Here is a 20545-nt window from a genome sequence, read left to right as displayed (position 1 = left end):
GAAGAAAACACAGGGAAAAAGCACCTTGACATTGGTATTGACAATGATTTTTTGGAACAACACAAAAAGCACTAATAACAAAAGGACAATTAAACAAGTGGGACTGCATCAAATTGAAAAGCTTCTGGACAGCAAAAGAAACAATTTTTTAAAATGAAAGGGCAACCTAAGGAATGGTAGAAAATATTTGCAAGCCACATATCTGGTAGGGGGGTGAAAGTGAGAGTGTTAGTGGCTCAGTCGTGCCCCGCTCTTTATGACCCCATGGACTATAGACCACAAGGCTCCTCTGTCCATGGGATTCTCCAGGCAAGAATACTGGAGTAGGTTGCCATTCCCTTCTCCAGGGGATCTTAACGACCCAAGGATCAAACTTGGGTCTCCTGCATTGCATCTGGACTCTTTGCCATCTGAGTCACCAAGGAAGGGGTTAATGTCCAATATCTATTAGAAACTCATACAAACTGGCTGTAACTGTGGGCAGATACCATATCTGACCACCTTCCAACAGGACAGAAATCCCACAGAGGAGTGCCTGGTGACCCCTGGGTGCCTGAGCACAGTGATTCTGCCAAAGCTAAGGAATCCACTGGTGGAGGTTTGTGATTATGAGTATTTTCCCCTGACAGTTACCCACAAAATGATGTCCAAATATTTTAGAAAGTTGTTGACCGTTTCATAGCTCCCATCACATTTTTGCAGTGGAATGTCATGTCCAAGAACCCTCCATAAATCTACAGACAGAACCTAACAATATTTCTGTAATATATGACACTCAAAAAGGGGAGACTGGGCTTCCCTCATAGCTCAGTAGTTAAGAATCTGCCTGCCAATGCAGGAGACACTGGTTCAATCCCTGGTCTAGGAAGATTTCTCACGCTGCACAGCAACTAAACCTGTGCACCTCTATTGAAAGCCTGTGTGCCCTAGAGCCCATGCTCTGTAACCAGAGAAGCCACCACAATGAGAAACCCACGTATCACTAGAGGGCAGCCCCTACACAGCAACACAGCCCCAGTACAGCCAAAAATAAAGCCTTTAAAAAATGGGGAGGGGAGACTAAAGGTTAATAATCTGATCTCACTTGGTTAAAATTCTTTGTAGAACAAACTTTAAAATTTTTGTATCTGTTCATCACATTATTTTTCTTTTATGAGCAAGCAATCATGATATGACTATGACAACTTAATTTCAGGCTTTTTCAAGGACTATTCATCAAGGCGTAATTCTAAATAGGAGCACAGACTTGGAAGAAGACATCATTTAGATTCTTCTCTGAATCATGATTTTAAAGTATTAATCGTCTTTATTTTCATCTGTTTCATCTTATCTGTCTTGTATTCAAGAGTAATCAGGCCAAGGGGCCAAACTATACCAGCAGTTATTCAGAATGCAGTGTCTCCATAATGATTAAGCCTATTCTAAGTGATTTCCTCAGTTTCTTGAAGATTTTACGAATTTCGTCAGACATGAGGCATGAGTGAGTGCAGTTACAAAGAAGATAAATCAAAATGTCTGAGCAGGGACCTCCCTGGTGGTCCAGTGGTTAAGACTTCACCTTCCAGTGCAGAGGGTGCATGGGTTTGATCCTTGGTCGGGGAGCCAAGATCTTGCACAACTTGGGGCCAGAAAGTCAAAACATAAAGCAGGAGCAATGTTGCAGCAAATTCAATAGAGACTTTAGAAATGGGCCACACTAAAAAAAAAACATTAAAAACAAAACACCTGAGCATCAGAGAGGCTTGCTATTTTGGCAGCAGGTGACCCATCTCATGTAAATTTCAGAGTTGACTCTGTTTCATGGTAGACATATATTGCAAAGACAGTCATTAGGAGCCATCTTTTCTTGAGCTACTAAAAAATGCTAGAAAAATCTAATTTTAGAAAAATTTTAGATGACTACACTTGTAAATATTGCCAATATTGTCCTGAATATTTCACAAATTTCATCAGTCAAAGCCTTCATTCTGTGGCCTGTGTTGGCACAGTGGTCTTGACCCTGCCAGTCGGTTCATAGTGACAACCTGAAGTCTCCTTTTTCATGAAGAGAATAATATGGAATCATTCCCGTTTAGAGTTGATTGACCCAGACTTGAGGGAAATTAAATAATAAACAGAAATGATTACCTTCTGTCAAAGAACCTAAAGATGCCATATGCTTAAAATGCTAATTACTACATGTTAAATTATTTAATTTAAATCTTTTCCTTGAATGTATTTTTGACTTTTGTAAGCAGATCATGGGCTTCCTTGATGGCTCATTGGTAAAGAATCCACCTGCCAATGCAGGAGACTCGGGTTCAATCCCAAGGTTGGGAAGATCCCCTAGAGAAGGAAATGGCAACCCACTCCAGTATTCTTGCCTGGAGAATGCCCTGGACAGAGGAGCCTGGTGGGGCTACAGTCCATGGGGTCAAAATAGAGTCAGACTCAGAGACTAAACAACAACAAAGCAAGTAGCATAATGGATGACTTGGTGGCTTGAGGATTTTAGGTACATAATATATATCTATGCACACATATAAAAGTAATGGGTTCTTTAAAAATTTTTTAAGCTTTAAATTCATTTTCTTTTTTTTTAATTGGAGTATAATCATTATTTTATTTTAATATAAATTTATTTATTTTAATTGGAGGCTAATTACTTTACAATATTGTATTGGTTTTGCCATACATTGACATGAATCCTCCATGAGTGTATATGTGTTCCCCATTCTGAAACCCCCTCCCTCCTCCCTCCCCATCCCATCCCTCCGGGTTATCTCGGTGCACCAGCCCCGAGCACCCTGTATCATGCATCGAACCTGGACTGGCGATTCATTTCACATATGACAATATACATGTTTCAGTACCATTCTCCCAAATCATGCCAACCTCGCCCTCTCCCACAGAGTCCAAAAGACTGTTCTATACATCTGTGTCTCTTTTGCTGTCTCACATATAGGGTTATCGTTACCATCTTTCTAAATTCCATATGTATGCGTTATTATACTGTATTGGTGTTTTTCTTTCTGGCTTACTTCACTCTGTATAATAGGCCCAGTTTCATCCACCTCATTAGAACTGATTCAAATGTATTCTTTTTAATGGCTGAGCTGGGAAAGGTTGGGGGCGGGAGGAGAAGGGCACGACCGAGAATGAGATGGCTGGATGGCATCACCGACTCTGTGGACATGAGTTTGAGTGACTCCGGGAGTTGGTGATGGACAGGGAGGCCTGGTGTGCTGTGATTCATGGAGTCACGGAGAGTTGGACACGACTGAGCGACTGAACTGAACTGAACTGAATACTCCATTGTGTATATGTACCAAAGCTTTCTTATCCATTCGTCTGCAGATGGACATCTAGGTTGCTTCCATGTCCTGGTTATTATAAACAGTGCTGTGATGAACATTGGCGTACATGTGTCTCTTTCAATTCTGGTTTCCTCGGTGTGTATGCCCAGGAGTGCGATTGCTGGGTCGTATGGCAGTTCTATTTCCAGTTTTTTAAGGAATCTCCACACTGTTCTCCATAGTGGCTGTACTAGTTTGCATTCCCACCAACAGTGTAGGAGGGTTCCCTTCTCTCCACACCCTCTCCAGCATTTATTGCATGTAGACTTTTGGATAGCAGCCATTCTGACTGGTGTGTAATGGTACCTTATTGTGGTTTTGATTTGCATTTCTCTGATAATGAGTGATGTTGAGCATCTTTTCATGTGTTTGTTAGCCATCTGTATGTCTTCTTTGGAGAAATGTCTGTTTAATTCTTTGGCCCATTTTTGATTGGGTCGTTTATTTTTCTGGAAGTGAGCTACAGGAGCTGCTTGTATATTTTTGAGATTAATTCTTTGTCAGTTGCTTCATTTGCTATTATTTTCTCCCATTCTGAAGGCTGTCTTTTCAACTTGCTTATAGTTTCCTTTGTTGCACAGTAACTTTTAATTTTAATTAGGTCCCATTTGTTTATTTTTGCTTTTATTTCCAATATTCTAGGAGGTGGGTCATAGAGGATTCTGCTGTGATTTATGTCGGAGAGTGTTTTGCCTATGCTTTCCTCTAGGAGTTTTATAGTTTCTGGTCTTACATTTAGATCTTTAATCCATTTTGAGTTTATTTTTGTGTATGGTGTTAGAAAGTGTTCTAGTTTCATTCTTTTACAAGTGGCTGACCAGTTTTCTCAGCGCCACTTGTTAAAGAGATTGTCTTTTCTCCATTGTATATTCTTGCCTCCTTTGTCAAAGATAAGGTGTCCATAGGTGAATGGATTTATCTCTGGGCTTTCTATTTTGTTCCATTGATCTATATTTCTGTCTTTGTGCCAGTACCATACTATCTTGATGACTGTGGCTTTGTAGTAGAGCCTGAAGTCAGGCAGGTTGATTCCTCCTGTTTCATTCTTCTTTCTCAAGATTGTTTTGGCTATTCGAGGTTTTTTTTGGATTTCCATACAAATTGTGAAACTATTTGTTCTAGCTCTGTGAAAAATACCGTTGGTAGCTTGATAGGGATTGCATTGAATTTATAGATTGCTTTGGATAGTATACTCATTTTCTCTATATTGATTCTTGCGATCCATGAACACGGTATATTTCTCTGTCTATTTGTGTCCTCTTTGATTTCTTTCACCAGTATTTTATAGTTTTCTATATATAGGTCTTTTGTTTCTTTAGGTAGATATATTCCTAAGTATTTTATTCTTTTTGTTGCAATGGTGAATGGAATTGTTTCTTTAATTTCTCTTTCTATTTTCTCATTGTTAGTGTATAGGAGCAAGGGATTTCTGTGTATTGATTTTATATCCTGCAGCTTTACTATATTCACCGATTAGCTCTAGTAATTTTCTGGTGGAATCTTTAGGGTTTTCTATGTAGAGGATCATGGCATCTGCAAACAGTGAGAGATTTACTTCTTCTTTTCCAATCTGGATTCCTTTTATTTCTTTTTCTGATCTGAGTGCTGTGGCCAAAACTTCCAAAACTATGGTGAATAGTAGTGGTGAGAGTGGGCACCCTTGTCTTGTTCTTGACTTTAGGGGAAATGCTTTCAGTTTTTCACCATTGAGGATAATGTTTGCCGTGGATTTGTCATTTATAGCTTTTATTATGTTGAGGTATGTTCCTTCTATTCCTGCTTTCTGGAAGGTTTTGATCATAAATGGATGTTGAATTTTGTCAAAGGCTTTCTCTGAATCTATTGAGATAATCATATGGCTTTTATTTTTCATTTTGTTAATGTGGTGTATTACACTGATTGATTTGCGGATATTGAAGAATTCTTGCATCCTTGGGACAAAGCCCACTTGGTCATGTTGTATGATCTTTTTAATATGTTGTTTGATTCTGTTATAATTTTGTTAAAGATTTTAGCATCTATGTTCATCAGTGATATTGGCCTGTAGTTTTCTTTTTTGGTGGCATCTTTGTCACAAAAAGTGTGGGACACTGTAAAAGCAGTGCTAAAGAAAAGGTTCATAGCAATACAGGCATACCTCAAGAAACAAGAAAAAAGTCAACTAAATAACCTAACTCTACACCTAAAGCAAATAGAAAAGGAGGAAATGAAGAACCCCATGGTTTTGTTATTAGTTTTGTTATTAGGGTGATGCTGGCCTCATAGAATGAGTTTGGCAGTTTACCTTCCTCTGCAATTTTCTGGAAGAGTTTGAGTAGGATAGGTGTAAGCTCTTCTCTAAATATTTAGTAGAATTCAGCTGTGAAGCCGTCTGGTCCTGGGCTTTTGTTTGCTGCAAGACTTCTGATTATAGTTTCAATTTCCGTGCTTGTGATGGGTCTGTTAAGATTTTCTATTTCTCCCTGGTTCAGTTTTGGAAAGTTGTACTTTTCTAAGAATTTGTCCATTTCTTCCAAGTTGTCCATTTTATTGGCATATAGTTGCTGACGGTAGTCTCTTATGATCCTTTGTATTTCTATGTTGTCTGTTGTGATCTCTCCATTTTCATTTCTAATTTTATTGATTTGGTTTTTCTCCCTTTACTTCTTGATGAGTCTGGCTAGTGATTTGTCAATTTTATTTACCCTCTCAAAGAACCAGCTTTTGGCTTTGTTGATTTTTGCTATGGTCTCTTTTGTTTCTTTTGCGTTTATTTCTGCCCTACTTTTTAAGATTTCTTTCCTTCTACTAACCATGGGGTTCTTCATTTCTTCCTTTTCTATTTGCTTTAGGTGTAGAGTTAGGTTATTTAGTTGACTTTTTTCTTGTTTCTTGAGGTGTGCCTGTATTGCTATGAACCTTTCCCTTAGCACTACTTTTACAGTGTCCCACAGGTTTTGGGTTGTTGTGTTTTCATTTTCATTCGTTTCTATGCATATTTTGATTTCTTCTGTGATTTGTTGGTTATTCAGCAGCGTGTCATTCAGCCTCCATATGTTGGCATTTTTAATAGTTTTTCTCCTGTAATGGAGATCTAATCTTACTGCATTGTGGTCAGAAAAGATGTTTGGAATGATTTAAATCTTTTTGAATTTACCAAGGCTAGATTTATGACCCAGGATGTGATCTATCCTGGAGAAGGTTCTAAGGTTTCATGTGAGCTTGAGAAAAATGTGAAATTCATTGTTTTGTGGTGAAATGTCCTATCAATATCAATTAGGTCTAACTGGTCTATTGTATCATTTAAAGTTTGTGTTTCCTTGTTAATTTTCTGTTTAGTTGATCTGTCCATAGATGTCAGTGGGGTATTAAAGTCTCCCACTATTATTGTGTTATTGTTAATTTCCCCTTTCATACTTGTTAGCATTTGTCTTACATATTGAGGTGCTCTTATGTTGGGTGCATATATATTTATAATTGTTATAGCTTCCTCTTGGATTGATCCTTTGATCATTATGTAGTGTCCTTCTTTGTCTCTTTTCACAGCCTTTGTTTTAAAGTCTATTTTATCTGATATGAGTATTGCTACTCCTGCTTTCTTTTGGTCTCTATTTGAACGGAATATCTTTTTCCAGCCCTTCACTTTCAGTCTGTATGTGTCCCTTATTTTGAGGTGGGTCTCTTGTAGACAGCATATATAGGGGTCCTATTTTTGTATCCATTCATCCAGGCTTTGTCTTTTGGTTGGGGCATTCAACCCACTTACTTTTAAGGTAATTATTGATAAGTATGATCCCGTTGCCATTTACTTTATTGTTTTGGGTTCAAGTTTATACACCCTTTCTGTGTTTCCTGTCTAAAGAAGATCCTTTAACATTTGTTGGAGAGCTGGTTTGATGGTGCTGAATTCTCTCAGCTTTTGCTTGTCTGTAAAGCTTTTGATTTCTCCTTCATATTTGAATGAGATCCTTGCTGGGTAGAGTAATCTGGGCTGTAGGTTATTTTCTTTCATCACTTTAAGTATGTCCTGCCATTCCCTCCTGGCCTGAAGAGTTTCTATTGAAAGATCAGCGTTATCATTATGGGAATCCCCTTGTGTGTTATTTAGTGTTTTTCCCTTGCTGCTTTTAATATTTCATCTTTTGTTTGATCTTTGTTAATTTGATTAATATGTGTCTTGGGGTGTTTTGCCTTGGGTTTATCCTGTTAGGGACTCTCTGGGTTTCTTGGACTTGGGTGATTATTTCCTTCCCCATTTTAGGGAAGTTTTCAACTATTATCTCCTCAAGTATTTTCTCATGGTCTTTCTTTTTGTCTTCTTCTTCTGGGACTCCCATGATTCGAATGTTGGGGTATTTAACATTGTCCCAGAGGTCTCTGAGGTTGTCCTCATTTCTTTTGTTTTTCTTTTTTCCTCTCTGTTTCATTTACTTCTACCATTCTATCTTCTACCTCAGTTATCCTATCTTCTGCCTCAGTTATTCTACTGTTGGTTCCCTCCAGAGTGTTTTTGTTCTCGTTTATTGCATTATTCATTATATATTGACTCTTTTTTCTTTCTCCTATGTCCTTGTTAAACATTTCTTGCATCTTGTCAATCCTTGTCTCCAGGCTATTTATCTGTAACTCCATTTTGTTTTCAAGATTTTGGATCATTTTCACTATCATTATTCGGAATTCTATATCAGGTAGATTCCCTATCTCTTCCTCTTTTGTTTGGTTTGGTGGGCATTTCCTGTTCCTTTACCTGCTGGATATTTCTCTGCCTTTACATCTTGTTTATATTGCTGTGTTTGGGGTGACTTTTCCGTATTCTGGCAGTTTGTGGTTCCTCTTTATTGTGGAGGTTCCTTGCTGTGGGTGGGATTGGACGGCTGGCTTGTCCAGGTTTCCCGGTTAGGGAAACTTGTGTCGGTGTTCTGGTGGGTGGAGCTGGATTTCTTCTCTCTGGAGTGCAATGAAGTGTCCAGTAATGAGTTTTGAGATGTCAGTGGGTTTGGTGTGACCTTGGGCAGCCTGTATATTGAAGCTCAGGGTTATGTTTCTGTGTTGCTGGAGAATTTGTGTGGTATGTCTTGCTCTGGAACTTGTTGGCCCTTGGGTAGTGCATGGTTTCAGTGTAGGTATGGAGGTGTTTGATAAGCTCCTATCAATTAATGTTCCCTGGAGTCAGCAGTTTTCTGGTGTTCTCTGGTTTTCAGTCTTATTCTTACAGTAGCCTCAAGACTTCTCCATCTATACAGCACTGATGATAAAACATCTAGGTTAAAGATGAAAAGTTTCTCCACAGTGAGAGACACCCAGAGAGGTACACAGAGTTACATGGAGAAGAGAAGAGGGAGGAGGGAGATAGAAGTGACCAGGAGGATAAGAGGGAGAATTTAAAGGGGAGAGAGCTAGCTAGCCCGTAATCAATTCCCTATGTGCTCTTTGCAGCCTGGACCCCTTTGAGAGGTTCATGGAGTTACACAGAGAAGAGAAGAGGGAGGGAGGAGATAGAAGTGACCAGGAGGAGAAAAGGGGGAATCAAAAGGAGAGAGACAGATCCAGCCAGTAATCAGTTCCCTAAGTGTTCTCCACAGCCCAGAACACACAAAGAGATTCATATAGTTGGGCAGAGAAGAGAAGGGGGAGGGAGGAGATAGAGGCGACCTGGTGGAGAAAAAGGAGAGTCCAAAGGGTGAGAAGGCAGTCAAGCCAGTAATCTCGCTCCCAAGTAAAAATGCATACTGAAGATTGGTTTCTTAAAGGTACAAAATTGATAACAAATACCAAAAAGCAAAGATTAAAAATCTAGAGTAGAGGTTGGATTCTCAAAAATACACTATTAAAGAAAAAAACAAAGTCACAAAAATTATAAAATATATTTATATATGAAGTTTGCTTTAAAAAATAGGGTCTTTTTTTGCAAAGTAATAGGTTATAAAAATGAAAATTAAAGGAGTAATAGAGGACTTAAATATTTTTTTTTAATTTAAAAAATGATAATAGTAAAAGTATATCTAGGACTTTCTCTGGTGTTGTTGTGGACAGTGTGGGGTCAGTTCATTTTCAGATAGTTCCTTGACCTGGCTTATACTTCTCAAGATCTATAGGCCCCTTCCTATGTAGTTGGTACTAACTACAAGGTTTTAATATATTGCACCTGTCACTTCCAAAACGGTTCCCTCTGTTTGTTTTGGCTTCTTTTGTTTGTTGGTCTCTGAAGAGACCAGTGTTTAATTTCTGCCCTGACCCAAGGGGGCGGCTGTAGTCACTTTTTTAGGCTCACTTGTTCAGTCGTGCTGTGGGGAGGGAGGAATGCTGCAAACAAATATCACTGGAGTGTGCTCACAGTGATTCAGCCACACTGGGTTTGCCCCCACTCTTGGTGTGTGTGCTTTCCCAGTCTACACTGCTTAGGCTCTAGGTTGCTCTGCTGGGAACTGTCTGAGGCGGGCCCTGAGTTGTATGCACTTCCCAGGTCTAAGCTGCTCAGGTTCAGGTTTTCGGGTACTCCACAGAGGCACAGACTTGGTTGGGCCTGCCTTTTGTGCCCTTCCCAGGTCCAAGCAGCTCAGGTGACCAGGTGCTTGGCAAGTGTGGTCGCTCCCAGTTGGAGGCTGAGACTTATCGCCTCCTGGGTCCCTGCTGCTCGGTTTTCTGGGTGTACAACTGGTGCATCTTCTCAGGTGTGCTGTGTGTCTCTTCTGGGGAGCTGATCTCTGGCTGTAACCGTCCTGGCAGGTGTTGTCCATCCAGAATCCCAAGAAGTCTTGGTTAGCTACAAAGCCTGTTTGCAGTTTGGTAGAGGATGCCTCTCTGGGGCCACGATTGCCCCTTCCGGCTCTGGCTGCCCTCCCCTGCCTGTCTCCAGCAGGGGATGGGCTGGTCCGTAGCTGACTAGCTCAGGTCAGTCCTTTGTTCTGTGAGTGGGCCTGGCGGTATCTTAGGTTAAGGCTTTTCGCGGGGTAGCTATCCCACAGTCTGAGTTGCTGTCTCAAGTTAGTTCCCTCAGATTGCCCTCGGGGCATTCAGGCCCGGTCCTCACTCTAAGCAATGAAGCCTGTGCCTCCCTGTCCAGCCCCTGCTCGCTAGTGGCAGATGCGGGCATTTGCTCTGCTTCTCTGCTGGGAGTTGCCATTAGGCATGTAATCTGTGGGTTTTAATTATTTATTTATTTTTCCTCCTGGTTATGTTGCCCTCTGAGGTTTCAAGGCTCGCCACAGACTCGCCAGTGAGAGTGTTTCCTGGTGTTTGGAAACCTCTCTTTTTTAAGACTTCCTTCCTTGGACGGATCTCCATCCCTACCTCTTTTGTCTCTCTTTTTATCTTTTATATTTTTCCTACCTCCTTTTGAAGACAATGGACTGCCTTTCTGGGTGCCTGATGTCCTCTGCCAGCATTCAGAAGTTGTTTGTGGAATTTACTCAGCATTCAAATGTTCTTTCAGTGAATTTATGGGGGAGAAAGTGGTCTCCCAATCCTATTCCTCCACCATCTTAGGACCTCCCTGGAGTATAAGTATTAATCCAGAAAAAGAAAAGAAGGAAATCCTGTCATTTGCAACAATGTGGCTGGACCCTGAGGATGTTATACTAAGTGAAATAAGTCAGACAGAGAAACAAATTCACCACTATTTCACATATGTGTGAAGTAAAAAAACCATTGAGGGAATTCCCTGGCAGTCCAGTTTTTAGGATTCTGAGCTTCCACTGCCAGGGACATAGGTTCAATTCCTGGTCACAGAACTAAGATCACACACGCTGTACAGTGCGGCCAAAACCAAAGATTTTAAGCCAAAGAAAACATAGAACTCAGAAACACAAAGTAAAAGGTGATAGCCAGGACCTACGGGTGAGGGAAATGGGAGTGTAGGTCAACGGGTACCACTTTCAGTTATAAGATGACTGAGTTCCAGAATCTGGTGCAGGACGTACAACTACAGTTAACAGCACTGCATTGTACATTGAAAGTTGCTATGAGAATGGAGCTTTGATATTCTCACAACAACAGCAACAACTAAACAGAAATTTGGTGAGCTCTATACATGCTGTTCATAGTGAATGTCTCTCTTGGCCTCTCTCATCAGGACAAACAGATATGTGATTCCTGCAAATGTGACTTAACTATGTGATTTTTCATGCATCCTAATTGTCCTTGGCTTCCTGGAGCCAAAATGTGTCCCAAAGAACATACTGTCCCCTTTGTGGCAACCAAGAGATTTGGGATTTTCACATCAGTGTATATACTTTTCCTTCTGGGTATAAACTTCATCAGTTTTGTTCCAAAATTTCTCTGATACAGTTATGCTATTGTCTCATTTTTCCATACTTCTAAACTATTCCCATACCTTTCCAATAACTTTTCAGGGTTTCAGGTATTTTCCAGTTTTTTTTAAAAAAGGCATCTCATTTACTTTTTGGGTTGTTTTCAAGGGCAATTCATGAGCATACCTTAAGCATCTTTAGAATATATCATTAATTGGTAGTATCAAAATTTTAAAATATATGCATTAAAAATGAGGATATATTTCATTCTATAAAGGACAGAAGAATTTATAATTACTACAAGTCCAACAGGGGATAGATAAAGTGTCATTTTGACACAGGATCTTTCAGATTTTGTCACTAGTCTCTCTTCTCAGCAAAAAGATACATTTTTTTGAATGCATTCACTTTTCACAAAGACTTCATTAGAGAACTGACTACTGGATGGAAAGATAAGCCCTAACTATTTGGTTGTGATGTTTTGTGCCCTGTCTAATAATATTAGAATTCTAAGGACACAAATGAATTTAACCCAAATTCCTAGAGATGTCACTAAGGCAATTTTCCATGATTATACTATGAAAAGAGCTAATGGCTCCCACGGAAAAAAAGGGGGGTGATTTTGAAATCTGAATCTTCTTACTGCTCTCTTAAAAGCTTATCATTGGGAAAAATGCATTCAGGGACTTTAAATAAAATTAATAATGAATCTAATCTTCGTGTTGCTGTTTGATGGGGGTGGTGATGAGAAGGAATGGAGGCAGGATTAAGCTTTCTGACTGAAGTTGCACTGATTGTTAGTAGGACAGACCCTCCATCAAAATGTACATTATACACCATTTGAAAGGTCATAAAAATGTCTTATTTTCTTTTTCTCTAAAAGATATGCATTACCTTAAACTGATATGGAAATAATAATCAGTTTTATTGGCCATAAACATTTTGGTCTTAATGTATTTGTATAATTCAATAAACAGTTTTATAATGAATTCAAGCAAAAGGCTGTATCACTGCAGAAAAATAGTTTGGTTAGTAAATTATGCAGATGGAATTCAAATGAGTATAGCATGTTCCCATCAGTTGAGTTGCTAACTGAATGTGATAATACCTGAAAAATAAACAGCTAGAGGGACTTCCCTGGCGGTTCAGAGGATAAGACTCCAAGTTCACAATGCAGGGGTCCACAACCGAGCCCAGTGCAGCCAAATAAAAATATATTTTTAAAAGTCATTTTTCATAAGGAAGAATAAAAAATAAAAATAAATGGCTAGAAAATGGACACATTCACAGCTGGAATGTGTCTAGAAAGAGCAAACAGGTGGAGACCTTGCCCTGACACAGCCCAGGTGCAGCCTTCTTACAGGTAAGGGCTGTTAATATATGCCATTAATATAATAATATATTAATATGCCATTAATGTAATACATTGTTTGCTGAGGTCAACAGAAATTTGTTTTTGTTTTAATAAATGGTTCCATCATTTGATTTTTGGTTTGTTTGAATACATTTAAGCAATATCAAACAAAAAATTGACTAATTAAGATTTTTTGGTCCAAAAAGCTATGGGGCTTCCCAGGTGACTCAGTGGTAAAGAATCCACCTGCCAGTGCAGGAGACCCAGGTTTTATCACTGGGTTGGGAAGATCTCCTGGAGCAGGAAATGGGAACCCACTCCAGTATTCTTGCCTAGAAAACTCCGTGATTGAAAGAGCCTAACAGGCTTCAGTCCATGAGGTCACAAAGACTTACACATGACTGAGCAACTAAACAACAACCACATAGCCATTCATCAAAGGATTCATATCCAGACTGCACATTAAAAATCTACCATAAGTAATAAAAAAGACAAACTAATTTTAAAAAACTAAGTAGTAACTTCAGGTCTCAACCATATCAAGGTGGTCAACAAGTCCATTCTTTTTTGGGGGAAAATAAGGGTGTATATGTCTGTTTCTATACATCTCTCTGTGTCAACTTCTGTGTGTTTAGAGTCTTGGTGAGCTGATTTGACTACATTTGTAAGATAATGTAGGTAAACTCTAGCATTCAGATCCTTCAGTTCAGTTCAGTTCAGTTCAGTCGCTCAGTCGTGTCCGACTCTCCGCGACCCCATGAATCACAGCACGCCAGGCCTCCCTATCCATCACCAACTCCCGGAGTTCACTCAAACTCATGTCCATCGAGTCGGTGATGCCATCCAGCCATCTCATTCTCCGTCGTCCCCTTCTCCTCCCGCCCCCAACCTTTCCCAGCATCAGAGTCTTTTCCAGTGAGTCAACTCGTCGCATGAGGTGGCCAAAGTATTGGAGTTTCAGCTTTAGCATCAGTCCCTCCAATGAACATCCAGGATTGATCTCCTCAGATCCTTACTCCCTATTTAAATTTGTGTTGTAGAGTTGTGTTGTACCAGTTATACCCCACTGCTGCACTTTGTTCTCCACATGTATTCTAGACTTTGTGCATTTTTCAATCTGCTTTTAGATAAAAAATACAAGACTTAAGGTTGATGTTGACGAATTTCATTCAATCATTCATTCATTTAACAGGTGTTTATTGAGAGCCTGTATTGTTTCTACACTGATACATCAGGGAGCCAAAATGGAAAAAGCCCTATTTTGGTCACTCTTGTGTGAAGCATTTACTTCAGTTTTGATGTTGTTGTTGTTGTTACTTAGCAGAATGAAGATAAAGAAAATTTTATGACATATTTGGGAATGACACTTCTTCTCCTGATTTTGACTAAGTTCTCCAGATACTCTGGTTTACAAAGTCACTTTTGCTCAGAATGGAACACCCTCTATCAGTTCAGTTCAGTCACTCAGTCATGTCCAACTCTTTGTTACCCCATAGACTGCAGCAGGTCAGGCCTCCCAGTCCATCACCAACTCCCAGAGTTTATTCAAACTCATGTTCATTGAGTCAGTGATGCCATCCAATCATCTCATCCTCTGTCCTGCCCTTCTCCTCCCATCTTCAATCATTCTCAGCATCAGGGTCTTTTCAAATGAGTCAGCTCTTCAAATCAGGTGGCCAAAGTATTGGAGTTTCAGCTTTAGCATCAGTCCTTCCAATGAACACCCAGGACTGGTCTCCTTTAGGATGGACTGGTTGGATCTCCTTGCTGTCCAAGGGACTCTCAAGAGTCTTCTCCAACACCACAGTTCAAAAGCATCAGTTCTTCAGTGCTACATGACCACTGGGAAAACCATAGCCTTGACTAGATGGACCTTGGTTGGCAAAGTAATGTCTCTGCTTTTTAATATGCTATCTAGGTTGATCATAGCTTGTCTTCCAAGGAGTAAGCCTCTTTTAATTTCATGGTTACAGTCACCATCTGCAGTGATTTTGGAGCCCCAAAAAATAAAGTCTGACACTGTTTCCACTGTTTTCCCATCTATTTGCCATGAAGTGATGGGACCGGATGCCATGATCTTAGTTTTCTGAATGTTGAGGTTTAAGCCAACTTTTTCACTCTCCCCTTTCACTTTCATCAAGAGGCTCTTTAGTTCTTCTTCACTTTCTGCCATAAGGGTGGTGTCATCTGCATATCTGAGGTTATTGATATTTCTCCCGGCAATCTTGATTCCAGCTGTGCTTCATTCAGCCCAGCGTTTCTCATGATGTATTCTGCACATAAGTTAAATAAACAGGGTGACAATATACAGCCTTGACGTACTCCTTTTCCTATTTGGAACCAGTCTGTTGTTCCATGTCCAGTTCTAACTTGCTTCCTGACCTGCATGCGGATTTCTCAAGAGGCAGGTCAGGTGGTCTGGTATTCCCATCTCTTTCAGAATTTTCTACAATTTGTGGTGATCCACACAGTCAAAAGCTTTGGCGTAGTCAATAAAGCAGAAATAGATGTTTTTTCTGAAACTCTCTTGCTTTTTCGATGATCCAACTGATGTTCACAATTTGATCTCTGGTTCCTCTGCCTTTGCTAAAACCAGCTTGAATATCTGGAAGTTCACGGTTCACATATTGTTGAAGACTGGCTTGGAGAATGTTGAGCATGACTTTACTAGCATGTGAGATGACACTTTCTATGATAAAGTGTTAATCATAAATCTGACCCTTATTTTCTCAGGAAATACCCAGGTAGGAGTCCAATACAACACCTAAGACTTTCCGTGTAACATCCAGGAGTCATGATCCTGTATGCAGAAAACTCTAAATACTCTGCAAAAAACCTGTTATAACTAGTAAATGAATTCAGTAAAGTTGCAGGATAAAAATCAACATACAAAATCAGTTGTGTTTCTATACATTTTTATCTGAAAAATAAATTTTTAAAATTCCAATTATAATAATATCAAAAAGAATAAATAGGAAAAAATTTAACCACAGAGATGAATACATTTTAAAAAAATTTAACATAAGTCATCCAAGTGATTACATAGGTTTCTGTTAGTTTTATAGATATGTAACTATTTTCCAGAATAAAATGTCTTTCACATCCCAAGCTGACTTTTAAAAGAACTTTGGCAAAGATTAGTTCTTTTATAGTTAGGAGTTCCTGAATCATATTAGTAGGCAGAATTTTTTTTAACACAGAGAAAATTAATTGTACAAAAGAAATTTTGTTCACAGTCAAGCTTTCTAACTATCAGATATCCTAGCTAAGCTTTCCTCTTAAAATGCCTATTATCCCAGCTAAGGATCTATTTATAGGAGCTCAAATTTTCATCAGATTGATGAAATATCATCTCTTTCAGAGAATGTTTTTCAGTTATTATTCATCTGGTAATGGTTTGAATTTTTTTAACTATGAGATTTCAAAATAAAAGAAGAAAGAAAATATTTAAATCCTTTTGCCATATTATTTTTACAAAGCAGCATATTTACTTAATAGAAGGTTCTCACTAGCAATTACAGTTTCCATTCAGGCCACTTCTTTTGTTCTAACGGTAATTAGTTTGGATTTGCTGTTGTTTACATCTCATTTCCTAGCTTCCTTACAAAGAAAATTGTGATTGGAATTGAGGACTTTCAAAATCGTCCTTGAAACTCTCTGCCTCTTTCTAAGGAAGAAATTCTCTTTAAAACTGATGAGTTGACTAGAAGCCTAATATGAATGCAGAGATGTGAGAGGCCATCTCAGGGTCACACAGTTGATTAGTATCATTGTAATTTGGATATAGATCTGCTCCAAGTTCATGTTCTGGTTACAGCAAACACTGGCTTCCTTAGTTGTCATTTTAGAATATTTTTCTGGAATCAAACTTTGAAACATACTGTCCTATGCTTTCCCACTCCTAGGGTACTTGGTGACATAGTAGTCCTTTTATGCCCAAATTGTTGGGAACCCATGTTAGTGAATTCTAAGGCTGAGTTTTGCTTTTAATATTAATGTTAAAGTCAATTGACAACTCAGCAGTTCAAATTCTTTTAACACTTTTGATAATATTTGGAGTGCTTCTTAAGAGCGTTTCACACTAACAACTGACTATCAATGTCCTGACCCAATATTCTTGAGTGCCAACTATGTGACAGGAACTGTTCTGTTCTAGGAAGCCCCAGAGAACAAAAGAAATGCACATTTCCACTCTCTTGGATTTACATTTTAGCAATTGAAGAGCAATTTAACAATTAAGTGAACAAAAGAAAAGATCTATGGATAGTTTTAAACAGAAGAGCAACATGCTTCTGGCTTATATTTTAAGAAGATAATTCTGTATTGTGTAGAGAACAGACCCCAAGAGGTAGGAGGAGAACAGAGTCCTGGTAGGAAGACTGGCCGACCACGTGATATAGCAGCTCAGGTGAGAGATGCTGGTGGTGTGGACAGGATCAAAGCAGAAACAGAGATTAGAGGGTGAGATTCGGGAAACACTTCCAGGGAACCAGGATTATCTGGCAGAGGGGATGGAGGGGATGAGATGAGAGGATTTAAAAATGAGTCTCATACTCATAGACTGAGTAAACAACAAGAAGGATGCTGTTGCTTTTATCTGGGATGAAAATGGATGTAAGAGCAGCAAATTCAGAAAAAGTCTTCATACACTACAGACTGAGAAGTTGATTAAGAGTTTGAAAGGGAGGGCGGGGACTGCCTCCCTGCCAGGGTTGCGGAAGTGGTAGCCGCTGACCGAGCCTGCTTCTCTCTTGCTACTGCTACGGCTTCCCGGCTCCCCCGGAGACGGAGAGGGTGGCCCTGATAGCTTCTACCTCCCGCCGCCCATCCCTGGCTCCAACCGGCACGGAGCAGACGGCGGCGGCAGCAGCAGCAGGCGAGGAGGAAGATGGCGGGACGGCTGCCGGCCTGTGTGGTGGACTGTGGCACGGGGTGTACAAAACTAGGATATGCTGGAAATATGGAACCACAGTTTATCATCCCTTCCTGAATTGCTATGAAGGAGTCAGCAAAAGTGGGAGATCAAGCTCAAAGGAGGGTGATGAAAGGTGTTGATGACCTAGACTTCTTCATTGGTGATGAAGCAATAGAAAAACCTACATATGCAACGGAAGTGGCCAATCTGCCATGGTATAGTTGAAGATTGGGACTTGATGGAAAGGTTTATGGAGCAAGTGATCTTTAAATATTTAAGGGCAGAACCTGAAGATCATTATTTTCTTTTGACTGAAACTCCACTGAATACTCCAGAAAACAGGGAATATACTGCTGATATAATGTTTGAGTCCTTCAGTGTTCCTGGCTTGTACATTGCTGTACAGGCTGTTCTTGCCTTAGTTGCATCTTGGACCTCCAGACAAGTAGGAGAATGGACGTTGACCGGTACAGTAATAGACAGTGGAGACGGTGTCACTCATGTCATCCCTGTGGCTGAAGGGTATGTGATTGGCAGCTGTATTAAGCACATTCCAATCGCAGGCCGGGATATAACATATTTTATTCAGCAATTGTTGAGAGATCGAGAAGTAGGAATTCCTCCAGAGCAATCCTTGGAAACTGCTAAGGCAGTGAAGGAGCGCTATAGTTATGTCTGCCCAGACTTAGTAAAAGAATTTAACAAGTATGATACAGATGGATCAAAGTGGATTAAACAGTATACTGGAATCAATGCTATCTCAAAGAAAGAGTTTTCCATTGATGTTGGATATGAGAGATTCTTGGGACCTGAAATTTTTTTTCATCCAGAGTTTGCTAACCCAGACTTTACCCAGCCTATCTCAGAAGTTGTAGATGAAGTAATTCAGAATTGCCCTATCGATGTCAGACGTCCTCTCTACAAGAATATTGTCCTCTCTGGAGGTTCAACCATGTTCAGGGACTTTGGATGTCGCTTGCAAAGAGATTTGAAAAGAACTGTAGATGCCAGGCTGAAATTAAGTGAGGAATTGAGTGGTGGTCGATTGAAGCCAAAACCTATTGACGTGCAAGTCATTACACACCACATGCAACGATATGCAGTTTGGTTTGGAGGATCTATGCTGGCTTCCACACCTGAGTTCTACCAAGGATGCCACACCAAAAAGGATTATGAAGAAATTGGACCTAGTATTTTCGTCACAATCCAGTGTTTGGAGTCATGTCGTAAAATTGGCTTCATAGTTATTGGGGTTAGGGAGGTGGGGAAGAAATAGTCTTTCTGATTACCTGTTTTGTCTGGATGGCTGGTTTTAAGCCTGACTTGAAATAATAAGACCAAACATTAATTATACAGGAATATTTTAATAAATATATCAACATGCGAATGTAGAGGAGAGTCAAAATGATTGTTTTTCTTTAGATTGAATATTTGAATCTTGCATGTATCAAAAAGAAGTGGGTTTTAGTTCTTTCTGTGCCCTGGTATTTTGTATATTATTGAATTATCCAAGATTTGATGGGATTTATCAGTATGTAGATAGCTCTATAACGCTTGAATTGTACACTTTGAAGTGTGTGCAATGCAAGAGCTTGTTTATATTTCATACTTTTTATACTTTGAGGAAAAAAAGTCAAAGAAAAACTAGTATTTGAGGGTAAAAAAAAAAAAGTGACCAAGCAAAGGATAAATACAAAAAATAGCCTGTGAGACTTGGCGTACATACACACTCATGGGATTCCAGTTATTATGAAGTGCTTCCACCCTCCTGTGCCCCCCAATGGTTTTCTTTGCAAGTGCTTTTGGAACTAAGAAGCTAGTGTCTTGGATTAACTGATGCCTGCTAGTGCTTTCTGATTACTCGCATTCTGTCTTCTCGCTTTAAAGGAAAAGTTAAGACAAGACTGTTGGACCAGTAAAAAAAAAAAAAAAGAGTTTGAAAGGGACCCATGAGGCATAGCTTCATGTATCTCACAGAAGCCTTGCTCTTTCTCTTGGATCTCTTTACAGTGAATTTATTTCATTTATTTACTTAATTATTTATTTTTGGCATATTTTGCACCACTAAAAATATAATACAACCTCCCATTTGTAAGCAAAGTTGGTAATACAAGGTGAAACAGAACAAAAAGAAAAGTCTAATTTCAGACTGTTTACAAGAAACCCACTAAAAATGTTATCACAGAAAATTTAAAGGGAATGACTGGGTAAAGTTATACTAAAAGCATCACTTTCTTCTGTAACAAAAATGTTAAAGTTTAAAAAAATCTGCTCCCTCTCACTAATAGTTACATACATATTAAATTTACAGCAGAGCAATCAAAATTCTCCAAGCCAGGCTTTAACTGTATGTGACCTGTGAACTTCCAGATGTTCAAGCTGGATTTAGAAAAGGCAGAGGAATCAGAGATCAAATTGCCAATGTCCATTGGATCATAGAAAAAGCAAGAGAGTTCCAGAAATACATCTAATTCTGCTTTATTGACCATGCCAAAACCTTTGATTGTGTGAATGAACGAACATGAAGTTGCTCAGTCGTGTTCGACTCTTTGAGACCCCATGGACTGTAGTCTACCAGGCTCCTCAGTCCATGGAATTTTCCAGGCAAGAGTACTGGAGTGGGTTGCCATTTCCTTCTCCAGGGGCTCTTCCCAACCCAAAGACTGAACCTGGGTCTCCTGCATTGCAGGCAGAGGCTTTACCATCTGAGCCA

At 39.5% G+C, this 20545-nt stretch overlaps 1 pseudogene; it reads left to right on the top strand.

Moving 5' to 3' along the window:
• The first annotated feature begins 17725 nt into the window (after positions 1–17725).
• LOC129560101 (actin-related protein 3 pseudogene) lies at positions 17726–19185 on the top strand (annotated as a pseudogene).
• Positions 19186–20545: the final 1360 nt, after the last annotated feature.

The sequence above is a fragment of the Moschus berezovskii genome, chromosome 16 (genome assembly GCF_049115385.1).
Source record: "Moschus berezovskii isolate FMDL1 chromosome 16, NW_MosBer_1.0, whole genome shotgun sequence".
Classification (NCBI taxonomy): Eukaryota; Metazoa; Chordata; class Mammalia; order Artiodactyla; family Moschidae; genus Moschus; species Moschus berezovskii.
Note: the sequence above shows the minus strand (reverse complement) of the source record. Positions and strands in the feature narration are given on the sequence as shown.